The sequence below is a fragment of the Caretta caretta genome, chromosome 2, assembly GCF_965140235.1.
Source record: "Caretta caretta isolate rCarCar2 chromosome 2, rCarCar1.hap1, whole genome shotgun sequence".
NCBI lineage: Eukaryota > Metazoa > Chordata > Testudines > Cheloniidae > Caretta > Caretta caretta.
This window is the reverse complement of record NC_134207.1, coordinates 105,187,516-105,207,993: the sequence shown is the minus strand read 5'-3', so window position 1 is coordinate 105,207,993 and position 20,478 is coordinate 105,187,516. Positions and strand designations below refer to the sequence as shown.

The 20,478-nt window shown below is 44.5% G+C and overlaps 1 protein-coding gene across 3 annotated transcripts in view; it reads right to left on the bottom strand.

Annotated features, from left to right (window-relative positions):
• KCNG2 (potassium voltage-gated channel modifier subfamily G member 2) overlaps positions 1 to 20,197 on the bottom strand; it is an 82,701-nt gene extending 62,504 nt beyond the window's left edge. For all 3 annotated transcript variants that reach the window (XM_075125342.1, XM_075125343.1, XM_048840044.2), the window contains exon 1: positions 19,840 to 20,197. The gene's annotated coding sequence lies outside the window, so the exon portion shown is untranslated. The remainder of the gene's footprint in view (positions 1 to 19,839) is intronic.
• Between the last annotated feature and the right edge of the window lie 281 nt (positions 20,198 to 20,478).

The window sequence follows — 20,478 nt, the reverse complement described above, 5'->3', positions numbered from 1 at the left end:
GCCAGCGTGGCAAACTGCAGGTGACCATGCAGAGCTCATCAGCAGAGGTGACTATGATGGAGTCCCAGAATCGCAAAAGAGCTCCAGCATGGACCGAATGGGAGGTACAGGATCTGATCGCTGTATGGGGAGAGGAATCCGTGCTATCAGAACTACGTTCCAGTTTTCGAAATGCCAAAACATTTGTCAAAATCTCCCAGGGCCTGAAGGACAGAGGCCATAACAGGGACCCGAAGCAGTGCCGCGTGAAACTTAAGGAGCTGAGGCAAGCCTACCAGAAAACCAGAGAGGTGAACGGCCACTCCAGGTCAGAGCCTAAAACATGTCGCTTCTATGATGAGCTGCATGCCATTTTAGGGGGTTCAGCCACCACTACCCCAGCTGTGTTCTTTGACTCCTTCAATGGAGATGGAGGCAACATGGAAGCAGGTTTTGGGGACGAGGAAGATGATGATGAGGTTGTAGATAGCTCACAGCAAGCAAGTGGAGAAACCGGTTTTCCCGACAGCCAGGAACTGTTTCTCACCCTGGACCTGGAGCCAGTACCCCCCAAACCTGCCTCCCGGGGCTGCCTCCTGGACCCGCCAGGTGGAGAAGGGACCTCTGATGAGTGTATCTTTTAAAATACTATATATGGTTTAAAAGCAAGCATGTTTAATGATTAATTTGCCCTGGCATTCGTGGCTCTCCTGGATATACTCCCAAAGCCTTTGCAAAAGGTTTCTGGGGATGGCAGCCTTATTCCATCCACCATGGTAGGACACTTTACCACACCAGGCCAGTAGCACGTACTTGAGAATCATTGTAGAACAAAGCATTGCAGTGTATGTTTGCTGGCATTCAAACAACATCTGTTCTTTATCTCTCTGTGTTATCCTCAGGACAGTGATACCATTCATGGTCACCTGGTTGAAATAGGGTACTTTTCTTAAGGGGACATTCAGAGGTGCCCGTTCCTGCTGGGCTATTTGCCTGTGCCTGAACAGAAATGTTCCCCGCTGTTAGCCATGGGGAGGGCGGATGGGCTAGCCACGTGCTGGGGGAGACAAAATGCGACCTTGGAACGAAAGCACATGTGCTATGTATGTAATGTTAACAGCAAGGTTTACCGTGAAAGAGTGTACCCATTGTTCTATAAAATGTGTCTTTTTAAATACCACTGTCCCTTTTTTTTCTCCACCAGCTGCATGTGTTTCAAGGATCACAGGATCTTCTCCTTCCCAGAGGCTAGCGAAGATTAGAAGGCAAAAAAAACGCATTCGCGATGAAATGTTCTCTGAGCTCATGCTGTCCTCCCACACTGACAGAGCACAGACGAATGTGTGGAGGCAATGTCAGAGTGCAGGAAAGCACAAAATGACCGGGAAGAGAGGTGGCGGGCTGAAGAGAGTAAGTGGCGGGCTGGGCTGAAGAGAGGGCTGAAGCTGAAAGGTGGTGGCAGCGTGATGAGAGGAGGCAGGATTCAATGCTGAGGCTGCTGGAGGATCAAACTAATATGCTCCAGTGTATGGCTGAGCTGCAGGAAAGGCAGCAGGAGCATAGACAGCCGCTACAGCCCCTGTGTAACCAACTGCGCTCCTCCCCAAGTTCCATAGCCTCCTCACCCAGACGCCCAAGAACGCGGTGGGGGGGCCTCTGGCCACCCAGCCACTCCACCCCAGAGGACTGCCCAAGTAACAGAAGGCTGGCATTCAATAAGTTTTAAAGTTTTAAACTTTTAAAGTGCTGTGTGGACTTGTCCTTCCTTCCTCCACCACCCCTCCTGGTGCTTCTCTCCTCCACCACCCCTCCTGGGCTACCTTGGTAGTTATCCCCCTATTTGTGTGATGAATTAATAAAGAATGCATGAATGTGAAGCAACAATGACTTTATTGCCTCTGCAAGCGGTGATCGAAGGGAGGAGGGGAGGGTGGTTAGCTTACAGGGAAGTAGAGTGAACCAAGGGGCGGGGGGTTTCATCAAGGAGAAACAAACAGAACCTTCACACCGTAGCCTGACCAGTCATGAAACAGGTTTTCAAAGCTTCTCTGATGCATACCGCATCCTCCTGTGCTCTTCTAACCGCCCTGGTGTCTGGCTGTGCATAACCAGCAGCCAGGCGATTTACCTCAACCTCCCACCCCGCCATAAACATCTCCCCCTTACTCTCACAGACATTGTGGAGCGCACAGCAAGCAGTAATAACAGTGGGAATATTGGTTTCGCTGAGGTCTAACCGAGTCAGTAAACTGCACCAGCGCGCTTTTAAATGTCCAAATGCACATTCTACCACCATTCTGCACTTGCTCAGCCGGTGGTTGAACAGCTCCTGACTACTGTCCAGGCTGCCTGTGTACGGCTTCATGAGCCATGGCATTAAGGGGTAGGCTGGGTCCCCAAGGATAACTATATGCATTTCAACATCCCCAACGGTTATTTTCTGGTCTGGGAATAAAGTCCCTTCCTGCAGCTTTTGAAACAGACCAGAGTTCCTGAAGATGAGAGCATCATGTACCTTTCCCGGCCATCCCACGTTGATGTTGGTGAAATATCCCTTGTGATCCACCAGAGCTTGCAGCACTATTGAAAAGTACCCGTTGCAGTTTATGTACTCGCCGGCTTGGTGCTCCAGTGCCAAGACAGGGATATGGGTTCCATCTATGGCCCCACCACAGTTAGGGAATCCCATTGCAGCAAAGCCATCCACTATGACCTGCACATTTTCCAGGGTCACTACCCTTGATATCAGCAGATCTTTGATTGTGTTGGCTACTTGCATCACAGCAGCCCCCACAGTAGATTTGCCCACTCCAAACTGATTCCCGACTGACCGGTAGCTGTCTGGCAGTGCAAGCTTCCACAGGGCTATTGCCACTCTCTTCTCAACTGTGAGGGCTGCTCTCATCTTGGTATTCTTATGCCTCAGGGCAAGGGAAAGCAAGTCACAAAGTTCCATGAAAGTGCCCTTACGCATGCGAAAGTTTCGCAGCCACTGGGAATCGTCCCAGACCTGCAACACTATGTGGTTCCACCAGTCTGTGCTTGTTTCCTGGGCCCAGAATTGGCGTTCCACCACATGAGCCTGCCTCATTAGCACTATGATGCCCACATTGCCAGGGCTCGTGCTTTGAGAGAAGTCTGTGTCCATGTCCTCATCACTCTCATCACCGTGCTGACATCGCCTACTCGCCTGGTATCGCTTTGCCAGGTTTCGGTGCTGCATGTACTGCTGGATAATGTGTGTGGTGTTTAATGTGCTCCTAATTGCTAAAGTGATCTGAGTGGGCTCCGTGCTTGCCGTGGTATGGCGTCTGCACAGAAAAAAGGCGCAGAACGATTGTCTGCCATTGCCCTGACGGAGGGAGGGGCGACTGACAACATGGCTTACAGGGTTGGCTTACAGGGAATTAAAATCAACAAAGGGGGTGGCTTTGCGAGAAACTGAATGGCCCCCTCAGGGATAGAACTCAAAACCTCAAGGATAGAACTCAAAACTGGGTTTAGCAGGCCATTGATTTCACAGAGGGAGGAAGAAGAAAATGAATACAGAACAAATCTGGTCTATTTCTTGTTTTGAGCCACTTCATCTATCTTTATACATCTTGCTGGCAGCAGACTGTGCAGTACGACCGCTAGCCATTGTCATCTCCTGGGTGCTTGGCAGAAGACGGTGCAGTATGAGTACTGGCCATCATCTTCTGCTCGCTGCAGATTAAAAGACAGTGCACTGCGGGTAGGACTCAATCGCCACGAGACGAAAAAAGGGAAATGACCTGGCTGAGTCACTCCCATGTTTGCCTAGGCGCCCAGTTAAAAGAGCACCCAGAACTACGTCGACGACGGCTACCAGTCATACTGCACTGTCTGCTGCCAAAAGGCAATAAACTGCTGCTGTGTAGCAATGCAGTCCTGCGTCTGCCAGCACCCAGGAGACATACGGTGATGGTTAGCTGAGCGGGCGCCATACTTGCTGTGGTATGGCGTCTGCACAAGTAACTCAAGAAAAAAGGTGCAAAAGGATTGTCTGCCCTTCCTTTCACAGAGGGAGGGAGGGAACAGGGGCCTGATGATATGTACCGAGAACCACCCGCGACAATGTTTTAGCCCCATCAGGCCCTGGGATTTCTACCCAGAATTCAAATGGGTGGCAGAGACTGCGAGAACTGTAGGATAGCCACCCATAGTGCAATGCTCCAGAAGTCGACGGTTGCCTCGGTACTGTGGACACACTCTGCCAACTACATGCACTTAGAGCATTTGTGTGGGGACACACACAATCGACTGTATAAAAACGCTTTCTATAAAACCGACTTCTATAAATTCGACCTAATTTCATAGTGTAGACATACCCTTTGACTGTGAAATGGTGTTTATGTTAGGGTTTTATATTGGTGCCTATCCCCATACTATCTGAGCACCTATGGTAGTGAGTTATTTGGTACTGTGATTTAAACTGGAAAGTCAGTATGATAAATTCTACAAAATTAATTGCTCAGCTGTGTGGAGTTCAGTGAGAATATAAATATCTAAATTATTAACACTGAAGCCTATGGAAGTTTTGCATTAAAACTAATGGTAGATACATGATCCATCTGTTTTCCTAGGGTGGAATTCATCTCTGTGCTGAGGGCTAGCACAATCCCTATTTTAGGAATTATGCTGAACTTAATTTATTGGTGTTCAGGCTTAGTTCTAGCCTCTGTTCCAGGGCAAATGTCCCCCTTAGATTGTTTTATGAGAAGGGCAAATATGTGATAAGCATAATCCCCAAATCTGTATTGTGCATAACTGCCTAGGCTTCAAGGGAGGAGTGTATTTATATCTCTAAAAAGTAGTTTCTAAGTAAATATGGTCAGTACACAACCACAGAGTAAGAGAACCGTTGTAGAAAGGCTTATAAAATTAATGAAAGAATGAGATTACATTGAAATCACTCTCTAACATTTTTAGGAAAACAGGTTTTTGGGAATCTCTGATCAATTTGCTGATTAAGATAGGATTTCAAAACAATGGGCAAGATATTCTGTAATCATGGTATCATGGCTCTGGGTGGCAGACTGCAGCTGCTGTTCCAAAGCCCTTCTAAAATTCTGGTTACATTTCTCCCTCCCTTTATATTTATATTTTCAGGAGACCTGTCCTTGTCAGCCTGATGCTGCCATTGGGCTAAGTCTTGGAAGCTTAAGCTGTTGATAACAGTGAAGCCATTTTTGTGGGCTCCTCAGAGGAGGCATCTGCAGCCGATCCCCACTAAAATGCATAATGCCAAAGATGTACATATTAACAACCCGAACAGTTGTTTTTTCTACTGACATTTGGTTTAATTTCAAATTAGAATATTTGTGAATGTGATTTTATATTAACTTTTTATTTCAAGTGAAGGTGAACCATCATGTTTATATGCCTAACTGAATACCTTTGATGACCATCTGAAATTCCAGAAATGAGTGGCTCAAAGCCAGGCTTTCCTAATAACACTCATAAGTGGAATAAGATGAAACCTCAGTGGTTAGTGTCAGATGCTTCAAAAGAAGGTTCAAGAAAGCTCATAATGGACCATAATGGCATCTCTTGCTCTTAGAGGAAGTTTCTTCCTCATCCTAAACAGTTAGTGCTTGATTTAAGCCCTGAAACTTGAGGGTTTAAATCTCTCCCACATTTTTATCCTATTTAATGAAACTGCAGCTGTTTTTCCTGCTTTGTTGTTTTGCCCTAAAACCTGCAATGATGCATAGGATAACTTTAAAATTGCAGACTAGTTTCATTCCAAGGTATAATTAATTTTTTTTTAATAACGGCCCACTTCTGTGAATGCAAAGAGTGGTATGAGCTGACACACTGTAGTGGATTCTCACATTCAGGAAATAGAAAAATAACTAAATGTTGCTCACTGCCAAGAATCTTAGATCCTTTTTGAGCATACCCCGGAGATCTGTACTGTGCCTCCATAAATAGGTTTGTCTTATAGTGATATTGGCTGAGCTAAGGAAGGTATTTGGGCAATAACTAGGTTATTGAAAACGAAAGCCATCAAAACCTTGTTGTGTAGGTTGTCACTGGTTTATTGTAGTTTTGGTGATGCAGTTAACAGAAAGGGCTAAAAACACACAATGCCAAGTGCATTCAGAGATTTCCAAGGAGATGATAGTAAGCTGTACTGAATCGTCTAAAAACAAAGATTAGCTCTATGTTGGCTGAGCTACTAGTACATCAAAACTACCATTACTAAGGATCTTCAGCTTCTTTAGTTCTTTGGGGGAGATGTGATGTGTGAGTTAAACAAGCATTAACCTGCACAGCCAGCCATTGCATGAACTGGAATATAGTTTGTGTTTTATTTTATTTCTTGGTTTTCCCTGTTTCTACTCTCTCTTTCTAGAATAAATGGTATCTGGTTTAAATGCAATTATAATTATCAATACTGAGCAAACAGGTGTGAAAAGGCTCTACCCTCAGGGAAAGAAAAAGAACAAGTGGATAGAGTTTACCAACCCACAGCCATGGGGGTTTGGGACAGACTGGAATTCTTGCTCAAAATACCACCATATGTGGTGGAAAGAGCTCCAGGATGGCCCAGGGGCAGTCTATTGCTAAAGTCTATGGCCGTCTATTGCTAAAGAGAGCAATGGGGTGTGTTCAGTAGCATAAAACTACAGCCAGAAATTAGCCCCATCTTTCTCTCCCAAATCTGATACAAATAAAGTAGTGTAAATTTGCACAAGGCTATTGGCCAACTCAGGAGTGCCCACACTGTCCTTGAACAGCTACTCACATAGACTGTTTGTGCCAGAAATATTGCATCATGCAGAATTACTTTTGCCGGGATACTCAACCAGAGCAAAAGGATGCCATGGATGGAGAAGGGGGACACAGAGTAAAATGTGTGGACAACATCTTTTGACCTCTAGCCCTTGCCTGGAAAAGCTCCTCCGTGACTCAGTATGTGGAGGGACAAGAGAAGTATTGGCTCTGGAGGTTTCAAAGGAGCAAGCATCAGGATGCAACAGTGACACGGCAATTCCCCATCTGGCTACTGTTTTTCAGGCCCACACATAGCCTGAAGCTAGATTTGGTCCCAGCTGAGTACAGCATACACTGCAGCACCCTTACAACAGCTTCTTTGCAAACAGCTCACTGAATCCACAACTCCCAGAAAAACATATTGTAGGGACAAATCTGGGTCTTAGACACACACGACGCCTCTCCTACGTAAGTTGGTTGGAGCGTCCCTCATTTATTAGTTAACAGAATTAGCCCCAGACAGCCTTAAAAATGAACACTTAAAATCTGTAGCATCTTGATGCTACACAATAGGCCATATTTGATACCAAACAAGAAAAAGCAAATTTTAAAGAAGCACTGTATGCACATATGCATTTTGGGAATTTAAACACTTACTGTCTGCAGTGGAGCTATCAAGAAATATAATGCTTGTTAAAAATTATTCAGCAGACTTATGTACATGCTAAAGCATAAGAACTCTGAACTAGTAATTACTGTGTGCACGACTGAGTAAATAGATATGGTTTTTAAATGTTCTGTGAGAGCCCAGTCCTGAAAACAATTATGTACACTTTAGAAATCCATATGTCCATATACTTCAGTAGGATCGCTTGTTCAAGTAAGAACTAGTCATGACAGCAACAGTTTGCAGGATCAGGCCCTCAATGTGATATGTATGTACAATTTTTGTTTTTAAAATTAAGGGAATTTTTAAAGTGTGATTTTTCTATTTTGGTATAAGCATAATGTAACATGGCAGGACCCTGGCCTCTATGAGAGCTTTACTCTAAATTATAGTTCAAGTGCAACAGCTAAAAAAAACCCACAAAAATACCTAGAGTCAAGTTCTGCTCTCACTTGCACTGGTGTAAATCTGGAGTAGCTCCATTGATTTACTCCCATGTAACTGAATAGAATTTACCCCAACAGTCCAGACAGGATTTGTTTCCACTGCAGAGACCATAATCAAAAGCCTCTAGAACAAATTCAAGTCCTTCTGTAATCACGAAAGCCTTCAGTGTAAAACCTTGGAGAAACATTGCGGGAGTTTGAATTACAAATCTCAGAACAAGGAATTTAGGGAAATATTAACCTTAACATTCTGTGAAACATTTTTGTGATATTTACATTAAAGAGCATCCAAGGGATGATTTACAATTCTGAATTAAAGTGAATATGATCAAAACAACACAGGGTGTGCTACTTACACTCTATAGAGGTGAAGCAAAGGCTGCATATTCTGTGCTTTTCTGAGCCCCAGAGGTCCTCATCTGTTGTTTCAAATGCAGTATGGAAAAAAGGCAGGCTTATAGCTGCTCCGAGAATACTTCAGCTTGTCACAGAAAAAATTGTTAAATTACGTTCTTTTTTATTTTTCCGCTTTGGCTATACCCTTGATTAACTCACATGAGCCACACACATTTTCAAAAAGAAAAGGAGTACTTGTGGCACCTTAGAGACTAACAAATTTATTTGAGCATAAGCTTTCATGAGCTACAGCTCACTTCATCAGACGCATGCAGTGGAAAATGCAGTGGGGAGATTTATATACATACAGAACATGAAACAATGGGTGTTACCATACACACTGTAACGAGAGTGATCACTTAAGGCAAGCTATTACCAGCAGGGGGGGGGGGGGGGAACGACACCTTTTGTAGTGATAATCAAGGTGGGCCATTTCCAGCAGTGACAAGAATGTCTGCGGAACAGTGGGGGGGGGGGGGGGGAGGAGGGAATAAACATGGGGAAATAGTTTTACTTTGTGTAATGACCCATCCACTCCCAGTCTCTATTCAAGCCTAAGTTAATTGTATCCAGTTTGCAAATTAATTCCAATTCAGCAGTCTCTCGGAGTCTGTTTTTGAAGTTTTTTTGTTGAAGAATTGCAACTTTTAGGTCTGTAATCGAGTGACCAAAGAGACTGAAGTGTTCTCCGACTGATTTTTGAATGCTATAATTCTTGATGTCTGATTTGTGTCCATTTATTCTTTTACGTAGAGACTGTCCAGTTTGACCAATGTACATGGCAGAGGGGCATTGCTGGCACATGATGGCATATATCACATTGGTAGATGTGCAGGTGAACGAGCCTCTGATAGTGAGGCTGATGTGATTAGGCCCTATGATGGTGTCCCCTGAATAGATATGTGGACACAGATGGCAACGGGCTTTGTTGCAAGGATAGGTTCTAGGGTTAGTGGTTCTGTTGTGTGGTGTGTGGTTGCTGGTGAGTATTTGCTTCAGACTGGGGGGCTGTCTGTAAGCAAGGACTGGCCTGTCTCCCAAGATCGGTGAGAGTGAAGGGTCATCCTTCAGGATAGGTTGTAGATTTACAGTGTGTATGGTTTCAGAGGAACAGCCGTGTTAGTCTGTATTCGCAAAAAGAAAAGGAGTAGTTGTGGCACCTTAGAGACTAACCAATTTATTTGAGCATGAGCTTTCGTGAGCTGTAGCTCACGAAAGCTCATGCTCAAATAAATTGGTTAGTCTCTAAGGTGCCACAAGTACTCCTTTTCTTTTAGTGTGTATGGTAACACCCATTGTTTTATGTTCTCTATGTGTATAAATCTCCCCACTGTATTTTCCACTGAATGCATCCAATGAAGTGATGAAGCATCATGAAAGCTTATACTCAAATAAATTTGTTAGTTTCTAAGGTGCCACAAGTACTCCTTTTCTTTTTGCGAATACAGACTAACACGGCTGCTACTCTGAAACCACACATTTTCAAAGAGTTTCACAAACTTAGCCACATATAAGCTCAAATAAACCCTTCCTGAAACACCTCAGAGTACTTTACATGACTTCAAACAACATACAAAAAAAATACAGCTCAAAGACAAGGCTACAGAAACGAATCTGATAATAAAGATGAGAGAGAAGAACATTCCAGGAAACACTGTGAGAAAACTCTCCTCGGGACAGAATACTAAATATAGAGAACCAACCCTCTCCAAATTGAAACAAGAGTTCCAACCTAGACACTAGGATCCAAGCAAAACTTACCGATATGTTCAAGCCTGTTCATGCTTTTTACATATCTAACACAGCCTTAAAATCATTTATTTGGTCCAGAGAAAGCGAGTGGAGATGCTTGAAATTGGAGAAATTTGATCAGAACTGTTGGTTCTCTTCAGGAAGTATCTAAGAATATCAACCAGCAGACTGGGAAAAAGAACTTTGTTATATGTGGTGGGAAGTGGCAAAGATGAGGCATGTGTTAAAAATCTCAGCATCCTAGTGAAACAATGTAGGTCGCAGAGTGAAGAGGTTCCTATGGTGATACTGTAGTAACATAACTTGACAGCCAATTGTAAATTAAAAAATGACTGCAGTGTTTGCATGCACTGAGGCCCTGACCCCACACCATTACAGGATCAAGCCCTGAGGGCAGGAAAGGTAAGTTAGGATAGTAAGATAATAACCAAGGAAAAATGAGACCCTCATTCGAGGGACTCACTGAGCAAAATTCAGCTTGTTTTGTGTTGAACTTGAAGAAGTTAGAAGGCACGGCTGAACATGAATGCAAGAAGAGTCATGCAGCACAAAGTAAGCTGCTACTGGGACAGTACAGATAATACTGAGTTCAAGGGTTGACACCTAAGGTCCTCATCCTGAAAACACTGATGTTCCCATTGACTACATGGGGACTACCCATGTGAGTAAAGGTCACAGGATCAGGCCTTAAATATATAAAGTTTGATATTGATGGACATGAGCACAATGCTATCACCCAAAGTAAGCATACATGTTCACTGTATAAATAAATTGGCCATTTGAGTCTCCCCTGAAAATCTGAATTTGATCACATCACATTGATGAGGACACTATGCACGGAGAGTGCTGGGGTAAGATCAGTGCTCTATCAGAGAAATCAATACAAAAGTTTTGCTGGGTAACAAAATCACCAGCTTTTGGGTCAAGCAGGAAACAGATCCAGCAACAGTAACAAAGAAATGTAATTCCTACATGCAGAAAAATAGCAGGCTTTTCACATCCTAACGAGAGGTTAATTACAGTCACATTTTCACTAATGGGGTGAAAAAAGAAAAAAAGAAAAGCATGGAATAAAAAAGGAAAGATCATATGAATCCTGATAGTGCATTATAACCTCCATTAACTAGCAGCACTGGCTGCATTTTAGAGTGAACTCCACAAGAAAGCATTTCAAACGTCAAAATTAGAAACTAAAAGGTCTTCTAAGTAACCTCTGAGGATGTGTGTTCCACTTCCTGGGAAATAGCTGCTTTTTTCTCCCAACCCAACAACATTGTCAAAGGCAATTTGTGAGAGAGGAAAAAAAAAATTCTTAGCCTCTAAGTAAAAACTTCAGTCTAACAGGTCAACATAAACCAGAAACCAAACCCACAGAATAATATTCTTAAAGCTCTAAAACTAAAAAGCCTTAGTTGTCAACTTCTGAGGGTTTTTTTTTTAATTTGTTGAATATTATGAATTGCTCATTTTCTCTGGAGGACATTGCCCACTTGGCTTTCCCAGTAATATGATATGTTGCAGTGACTTTTAGAAGGAAATCAAAATTAGTTTCTCCTGCTCATCATCATAATCCATTCAGAAAAGACTACCTCAAGTCAACCTCTTGTACTTCATTAGCCTTAGAAGCGCCAGCAAATCTGATATTCCTTAAGATCATGCATTTGACTTGTGATAGCTTTCCAGTGTTTATGTTGCAATGTCCCTAGCAGTTATTTCCACCTCACTTCCAAAATGAAATGGCTCTCTTTAGAGAGAGAGAAAAAAACACCATACAAGAGTACATTGATGTGAAACAAATCAATGAAAGCAAGAAAAATTAAATTTTGACCCCACTGGCTGGGATCTCTTTAAGCCACTCTTGTCAATGACATGACCTCAACTTTTTAAGGAGCATCCTGTACTTTTCTCCTTATGAATCTGACCAAGCAGTATATGTTTTTTGTGTATACTTCAGCATCTTCCCATTATCACTGTAGTTGTTAAATACGTTTCTCATTTTATTAATGACTCAGTATAACAAACCCTAATGGCCCAGAAATTAATCAGACTTGAAAATGTTTTTGGTGGAGATCTTCAGAGGTACAAAGATTGTTGCAAAAATAGTCATTAGAGTTTTGCAGAATCCTTGGAGGCCTGATTATCATAACCCTGTGATATTACTATTCCCTCTCCCCCCTCCGGTCCTTATCTAAACATTTTAAATTTCCAGAGGTCATGTAATTCAGATATCTAGGTGAATATAGGTAAGATGCTGATGGACTTGAGAGACTTACTCCACAGCCAGCATAAACGAAGTCTCCTTTACAATACACCTGAGAAACTTGCTTTCAAGTCATCCAAATAATGTGCCTGACTAGAGATGTTTGAAGTGTCATAAGATGGTAAAAGTTATACAGATTCAGCATGGCAGTTCTCAGAAAACAAACACATCCATCTGTTCCACTCAGTGGCTCCTGGGGGACCGTGCTCAAATCCTGGTTGTGCTGACTACAGCCAACACTTTATTTCTTTCGGGTAAGCTTCTCATGCAAAAGTTTACTTCTGGGGAGGAAGGTAAGCAGTTATATTCAAGACTGGCTTTGGAGACCACTTCAAATGCAGAGGTCCACAGTTGTACACATGCAACTCCCATTCATATCAATGGGAGCAGGACATTCACAGAGGACTTAATATTTATGTTTACCAATTATTCCCTTCCTAATTGATATTAGTGTATTTATTCTGCTAAAGGTACTGTTAATAGAATGGATGATGCAAATTATCCTAATTAAAATGTCAAAAAAGATAAGAGGAATGTAAAGCATTAATTTTTATAAAGTACTTTTTGTGGATTCTCTCTCATTCTGATCAGTTTCATATTTCTTAATAGAGTGCAAAGCATTGAAATAGGAGGTTTTCTATGTGGTAAATAAACTTCAGTGTTTGTAGAGTTTCATCCTTTGAAAGGACACTGTCATCTACTTTTTCATCATTTTATTTTGGTTTACTCTCTGTTGGTTTTAATACTGTCTTAGAAACCTGAGAATAACATTTTCTGTCTGTACTGTTCATGTCCTTTGCCATTTGGCCAATCATTGATTGATTTCTTGCCTTTCTTATGGATTTTAAAATTCACATGACATGTTTATATCCCTCATGTGCACAAGCTTTATCAGTGCTGCAAGGACAGCTTTGAAAATAATGTTGTTAGTTAACTGTTGAAGAACCAACAGAGGAGGGCAGGGAGAACCATCAATGTGTGTGTGTATGTGTCTATGTGTGAGTCTAATATAAACCATGGGGGTTACTGTGTGTGCTTTTAATTCCCAACAGTGGTATGATAATTTCCATAGACTTATGGTATTTTGTTTTTTTAAAACACAATAGCTATTTAGACTCCTGCAGCTATTTTCAATCTACAACAAAATCAGGGAGGATCAGATTTTAGGCCTTAACTATCTGGCCATGTCCCTTTAATTATCCTTCATTATGAAAATTAGCATACCACAAAATGTAGTTCTGACTAGCTGTAATTTTAAAGCTTTAGGTTTTATCATAAATATATTTTATGAAATGGGAAGATTTGTTGGAACAGTAAGAGATTTCAACCCATGCTGAGAAATTGGGAAGATTAATTTTACTCTACAAATTCCCTGCAATTTTTTTCAGAGTATAACTGCTGAAATATAGCTTTACAATAATTAACAGGATGAGTAACACTAAAGGAATTGTATTTGTGGTGCGATATATGCACCTAAAGTTACTAGAAGCACCAAAAATGTGTCAATGTAGCGCACACAACCTGTGGTACATTATTCTTTAAGACATCATGGGGATTTCAATTTTGCTACAGACAGAATCATTGTGTTATGAATATAGGTCCAGAGCCTGCCACTCTTCCACAGGATGGGTAGTACTTTACTCCACTAGTCCCACTGAAAGCAATGGGATTACTGTACTATCCCACCCTGAGTAAAGATGGCGGTCTCCAGCCCGTAGTCTGCTGGGAGTGGGGAGAATGCCACTTACACAGGAAAACGCATCATCTGACTCGTCCAAACCATTTGCCTTAAATCAATGACCATTATGGCAAAATTTTAATTCCTCCAGAACATTCTCTATCTCTGGGCTGGATTCTTTCACCTTTACCACACTGTGTAGTATCTTATTCCATCAGGAGACCCACTGAAATTAATGGGATTCTTCACCGAGTAAGATACTGCATAATGTGATTTAGGCTATATCTACACTTGGAGCTAGGGGTGTTATGCTCAGCTCATGGGGCTATTTTCACAGTAGCGCTCATCGAGCTAGCATAATAAAAATAGTAGTGTAGCCACAATAGTATCAGCAATGAATGGTTGCACAGCCTAGCCACACTCAGTACAAACCTTCCTGGACTCTTTACAATACTCAGGGTGGCGAGTCCATGCCACCATTCACCACTGCCCATATTATTGCAGCTACACTACTATTTTTACCATGCTAGCTCAATGAGAGCTTGCACAAATATGTCTACGTGAGATGTAGCTGAAATGTGGCAGAATCTAGCCTTCTATGCAGTTAAATTGCTTGCTGAAATGGAATACAGATTCAGACATGCTACCAAACAAGAATACAAATCACAGCTCACAAGTCAAAACGCATGAAGTAACTTTGATGAATTGACAAGTTAATTAACAGATACCCAAAAAGGTCTGACTGGTACAAACAAAACATTTTAGTCCATTGATTTAATATCTTCATCAGATCAATTACTACATTTTTTTTTTAAATCTCAACAGGGAAACATGCAACCTATATAACTCAAAACTGATGCCTTAATTAAGCAAATTAGAGGCTCAATGTACTGCAATGCATTTTGGAAATATTTTTGAGAAACACCAGGCCAAAGTTCAGGGGGCTTCACTCACTTGTAATACTGCCACAAGAAATTCCAAACATAATATCCTGAGTCCTTGTAACTTATAGACATAAGGTAAATTTTTCAGAAGTGCCTAAAGGTGTGTCTACATTGCAATGAGAGGTGTGACCGCAGCTCAGGTAGTAGGAATATCCGCACTAGCTTTAATCTAGCTAGCATGGCCATAAATATCAGCAAAACTCCAGTGGCATGGGGTTTAGCGCAGTTTAGGAACGTAAGTACATACCCAAGGTTTGGGGCAGGCTTGCACAGCCCTTGCTGAGGCCCAGACTCCCTACAGTTTCATTGCTATTCTTAGCTGTGCTAGCTAGATTAAAGATAGCATGGGTATGCCTACCCAACCTGCAATCACACTTCCAACTGCAATGTAGACATACCTTAGAGGACTTAGGCGCTTAAGTCACATTGATTTTTGTTGAGACCTAGGCTCTTAAGGGACATATTTTTAAAGGTAATTTAAATTCATTTAAAAATATTGTCCAAAATGCCTAAGTCACTTTTGAAAATGGGAGATGGGCACTTTTGCAAATGTTACCCATACTTCATTATTTCTTATTTATTCCTCCACCAAACAGCATACAAACTTAAAGTCCTTTGGGAATTAACTGGATCTAATAGTTTTCCCCTACTACCACTTATACTAATCTTGGAAGTGTACCAGGCACAATCCCATAGTCCTTATGCATGCAAAACTCCTACTGGACCAGGCCTGGTGTTCAGCTTCCCCAGTGCTGCCTTTAATGTACATTCCTATCTTTCTCCTCTGCATGTAATTATGGGCCACCATGCACAGAAAAGCAACTTGGGGAACAACCAGCACTAGACTGTCTCCTAGATTACTGGGAGCTCCTTAAACCGAACCCTGAGGCACCACAGTGAAGCACGTAACTACAGTCTTTATTGGTCATGTCCATGCTGCAAGAGTATTCACATAATATTCACTAAATTCCCCGAAGTCCTCTCCCAGCATGCACTGGATTAAACGTAAAATTTGGGATGGATTTTTCTGGGGGCAAATGACACAAAGACCTGTTGGCAAAGGATCCCTTGTTCCTTGCAAACAACTCTCAGCTCAGACCTGACAAACTCATTATACCAAATGCATTTCTGACAGGATAAGTATCCATTAAGAGTAACATGTAAGGTATGTACAGAAAGCTCATAGCTTGTCAAGCCTCGTACCCATTGTGAGACATAGATAAGGGTAATATTTAAGGAATAGTATATTTATATTGAAAGTATGCTTTATGGACTTGGTGTAGAGATTGATCACCGGGGGTAATGTGCCATTCAAGCAAGAGGGAGTTGTCATCCCTCCTTACTCAGCTGGTGAGATAATGCAATGTTCTGTTGTCTACCCTTGCCACATCCAGAGCAGTTAATGGAAAACCATCAGACAATGACAAACACACAATCAAAACCACATAAAGGTAGAAAAGAACTCTACAGCAAGGCAGGGGTTTGCCCTGCCTGTGAATGGAAACAAAAGACTTTCACTATAACAGCTTGCAGGGAAAGACACACTATATCCATTCACTGTGCAGAAACCCCTGACTGGAGATAGATGCTTTCATGAACTTCAGCTTTTGGTTCCTGGTAGAAACCAGCTAGCTCTTCAACAGACTGGACTTTGGAGGGAAATCTACTTTATTAAATAGGAAAGGTAGCTATTGATAAACGTAGACCCAGGTTTGCATTTTATGTTTTGTTTTGTGGCTATTTATTTCCACCACTCTCTCTTGTTTCTAGTGCAACCCCTATTCTTTCTTAAATAACCCTTTTCTTGATTTATTTTAAGTGCTTATAAGTGCTGTGGTGGTTTGCAGGAGCAGTGGTTTAAGGTAAAATTGGTCAACTGGGTGCACTGCTCCTTTAGGAACAGAAGATCTGGAATTGTGAGTAGCCAGTGTCAGGGACTGGATATCACAGGAGAACGATTCAAGAAGGCTTGGTGATGGGATGGACCCACTATTACCATTCAAGACAAAGGCCTGGTCTACAATACAGTGTTAGGTCGACGTAAGGCAGCTTGTGTCGACCTAATTACGTCAGTGTACACACAACAGCCTTGCTCCTGCTAACATAAGTGCCCACTACACGGACATAATAATTTCACCTCCACGAGAGGCGTAGGATTTACATAGGTAAAGCTAGGGCAGGGGTCCCCAACGCGGTGCCTGCAGGTGCAATGGTGCCCACCAGGGCAGTTGTGTGTGCCCACAGGATACTGCGCCGCCAAAATGCCACTGCCGAGTGCGGCCGCTGGAGAACCACCTGCCGAAATGCCACCGAGAAGCGTTGCCGTTTCTTGGCGGCATTTCAGCAGTGGCGCTTCTTGCCGCTGCCGCTTCTCGGCAGCATTTCGGTGGCGGGGTATTTGGCGCCTGCCACAGTCTTTTGGGAATAGGAATGTGCTATTCCCAGAGAAAGGTTGGGGACCACTGAGCTAGGGTAACTCAGCGTCCCTGTAGACGCTGCATTACTTACATCTAATGGCTGTCAGTGGAGTCATGAAATTGACAAGAATGCCAGCTCCCCAGCTGGTGCCCAATCTTCTTTCCAAGCCAGGCTGCCACCCAGGCTCCCGGCTCAGGCTGCCGCCTAGACTCCCTGCGGGGAGTCCTGTTGCCCCCCTCTTACTAGAGGCAGAGTAACAAGGTGACTCACAGAACTCTCACAAACAGTCTCTTCTTTGACTATTCTAAAGTCCTGGTCAGGTATTGAAGCAATATCCCCCAGGACTCAACACACACGAGAAGGGAAGTCTGAGAAGCATTATAAGCCTTCTCAAAGCAACGTGTGCACTCCGGAAGTTTAACAGTTCTCTCAAAATGGACTGCTATTGTGAAATGGGCAGTACTCTAAAGAGGAAAAAATGTTGGAGCCATATATTTAGGGCTAGATCCTACAACTGAATCCACCTGGATGCGGGGGTTTGCCCACATGGATTCAGTTATAGGATCTGGCCCTTCACAAGGATTATTCACAGAGGTATCACATGTGAAACTCTGAGCCAAAAGTTTTGTTCGTGTGCAGTGTTTAAAAGCCATTTCATAATTAAGCCCTGACTCTCAGCCAGAGCCCTCACCCTTTCCTGCACCCGAACCCCCAGCCCAGTGAAAATGAGTGAGTGATTGAGGGTGGGGGAGAGTGAGCAACAGAGGGAGGATGGAGTGAGAAGGGGTGGGGCCTCACAGTAGGGGTGGGGCAAGGGTGTTCAGTTTTCTGCAAGTAGAAAGTTGGCAACCCTATTTACCACTTAAACTTCAAATGAGGTTTTAACGCCCGGCATCATAAGGGAGTTAAAAGCCATAGCTCCTCAAGGGAAAGGAGAGATCTGCAATTAAGATATTATAGACAGCACAGTGAACAAGGTCTTCAGTGGGGCCAACTGATTTTTAATTTATCAACTAATACATATATCATTTTATGTAAAATAATGAACTTTAAACTGCACTAATTGCAAGTGGAAAGCATCTAGCACAGTGGTTCTCACACTTTTGCACTGGTGACCCCTTTCACATAGTATGCCTCTGAGTGCAATCCCCCTTATAAATTAAAGACACTTTTTATATATTTAACACCATCATAAATGCTGGAGGCAAAGCAGGGTTTGGGGTGGAGGCTGACAACTCGCAACCCCCCATGTAATAACCTCACGACCCCCTGAGGGGTCCCGACCCCACTTTGAGAACCTCTGATCTAGTGCACAACAACTAAGGCTCTCTGATTTATATGAGATTCCACCAAACAAAAGGTACATGGAAATGGAGACCCCACTCATTTCAATACATTTTGTCTGAATTTAAATATACATCTGCTCACATTCCTATTAAAAAAAATGCAATCAACAACAAAAGAGATGACTATACCGGAAAAGGAGAAGAATCAAGCATTGCAGTGGGCATGCAAAGAGTGCCAGGGAAGCCACACAACAGCGAGTGACAATCAGAGCTCCCACCATCAGCGAACCCTCAAAGAGCAACTCAAACACTTCTCAGCATTTTACCCCCAGACAGGTTTTGAGTGGACTCTGTGGCAGGGTATTATCCGGTGCCCCTGTAAACTTCCCCTTGCAGCCTGGGGTGCTCAGAGCCATTGAACCAAAACCCTGTATCTAATGGAAAGCACTGCAAGCCAGGGGGGGAGTGAGCACCCCCAGTTCCAGCACCTATGCCTTGCAGCCCTGGGGAGGAGGCAGAAGAGCAGCTTAGAGGCGATACCTCCCAAAAGCTCAGAAGGAAAAACCTGACTGGCCTCGGGGTGCTTCTGCTGCTGGCGCCCCTGGTTTGGCCCGGGGCAGAGCAGGAGGCGGCTGGGCTCTGCCTGGAGCCTGCTCTCTCGCCGTGCCCCAGCACCAGGCAGACGCTCTGAGGAAAGCATCATTGTGGGATTTCAGCTCACACGCATCTTGATCTGCCAACTCGAGGGGCAACCCAGGGGACGGACCAAATGCGAGCTGGCGTCCAAACAGCCGCTCTTTGCTCCTGCTCCGTAACACAACCGGGAGGGGAACCCCCACCCCCCCAGACACACATTTGACTGAAGTTGCTGGCTCCTTTCTGCTCAGAAATCAAACGGGGGCTAGCTAGGGAGCCCCCTGCAGTGCTCGTTGCTCGCAGCCATGCAGGCTATTAGCGAGCCTCCTGGATGAGCCCGGAAAGACGGGAGGCGAGAGAAAAGGCTCCGGGGGGCACAGAAAGTTCCTGCCACCGCGCCCAGCCGCCCGTCTGCCCCCAACCCCTCTGCCCCGGCACACGCGCTGCCATCCCCCCGGAGAGCGCAATGACTTGGGCACGGCTGGGCTCCATCCTGCAGCCGCCACCCACTGAGGTCAGGGGGATCAGGGGCTCCTAATGCCCATCACACAAACTTCATCCTGGCGCAGGGGACACCTTACTTTCCCCCCTCCCCCTTCTCCTTCCCCTTCCCACCCACTCTGCACTGGCCGGTACCTGGGGAAAAGCTGCGGCTGGTGGATGCATCAGCCGGGAGCTCAGGCGCTTGCCCCGCCACAGACACCCCGTGCACAGCGCCGGGCTTCAACTTGGCGGCTGGCTCGGAAGGTCCCTGCAAAGGAGGACAGGGCTCCGGCTGCCGCTGGGAGGGGCCGCCCCGCCGGGAGCTGCAGCCTGATCCCGGCTGGCTGGCTGGCGGCAGGTGCCTGCTGGAGCCCGCGAGCGAGCGAGCGACTGGGTCCCCCTCTCCCGGCTCCGCGCAGGGGCGGGAGCTGGCGCCGCCCCTCCCGGCTCCCCCACGCCAGCAAGGCGGCCCCGGCCGAGCACTGGAGGGCAGCGGGCGGCGCCCCCAGACCCCGGCCGCGCGCTGCCTCCTGGAGTGGGGCCCGGGCGGGGGTGGGCTGGAGGTCCGGGAGCACTAGGGGGCGAGGCAGGGCGGGTCTCGCAGGGGCCGGGGGAAAGTCCCGCTTAGCGTCCGTTCCTCCCTCGCCCCGCCTGGGACCCTTTCCATTGTTGCTGTCAAAGACACGAGGTCGGAGTTGCTGCTGCTGTTCTGCCCGCACCAGCTGGCACTAGGCGGGTAAAGGCAGAGACGTTGGGTTTTGCTCGGCGGGGTGAGGGAAGGTGACATCTAGC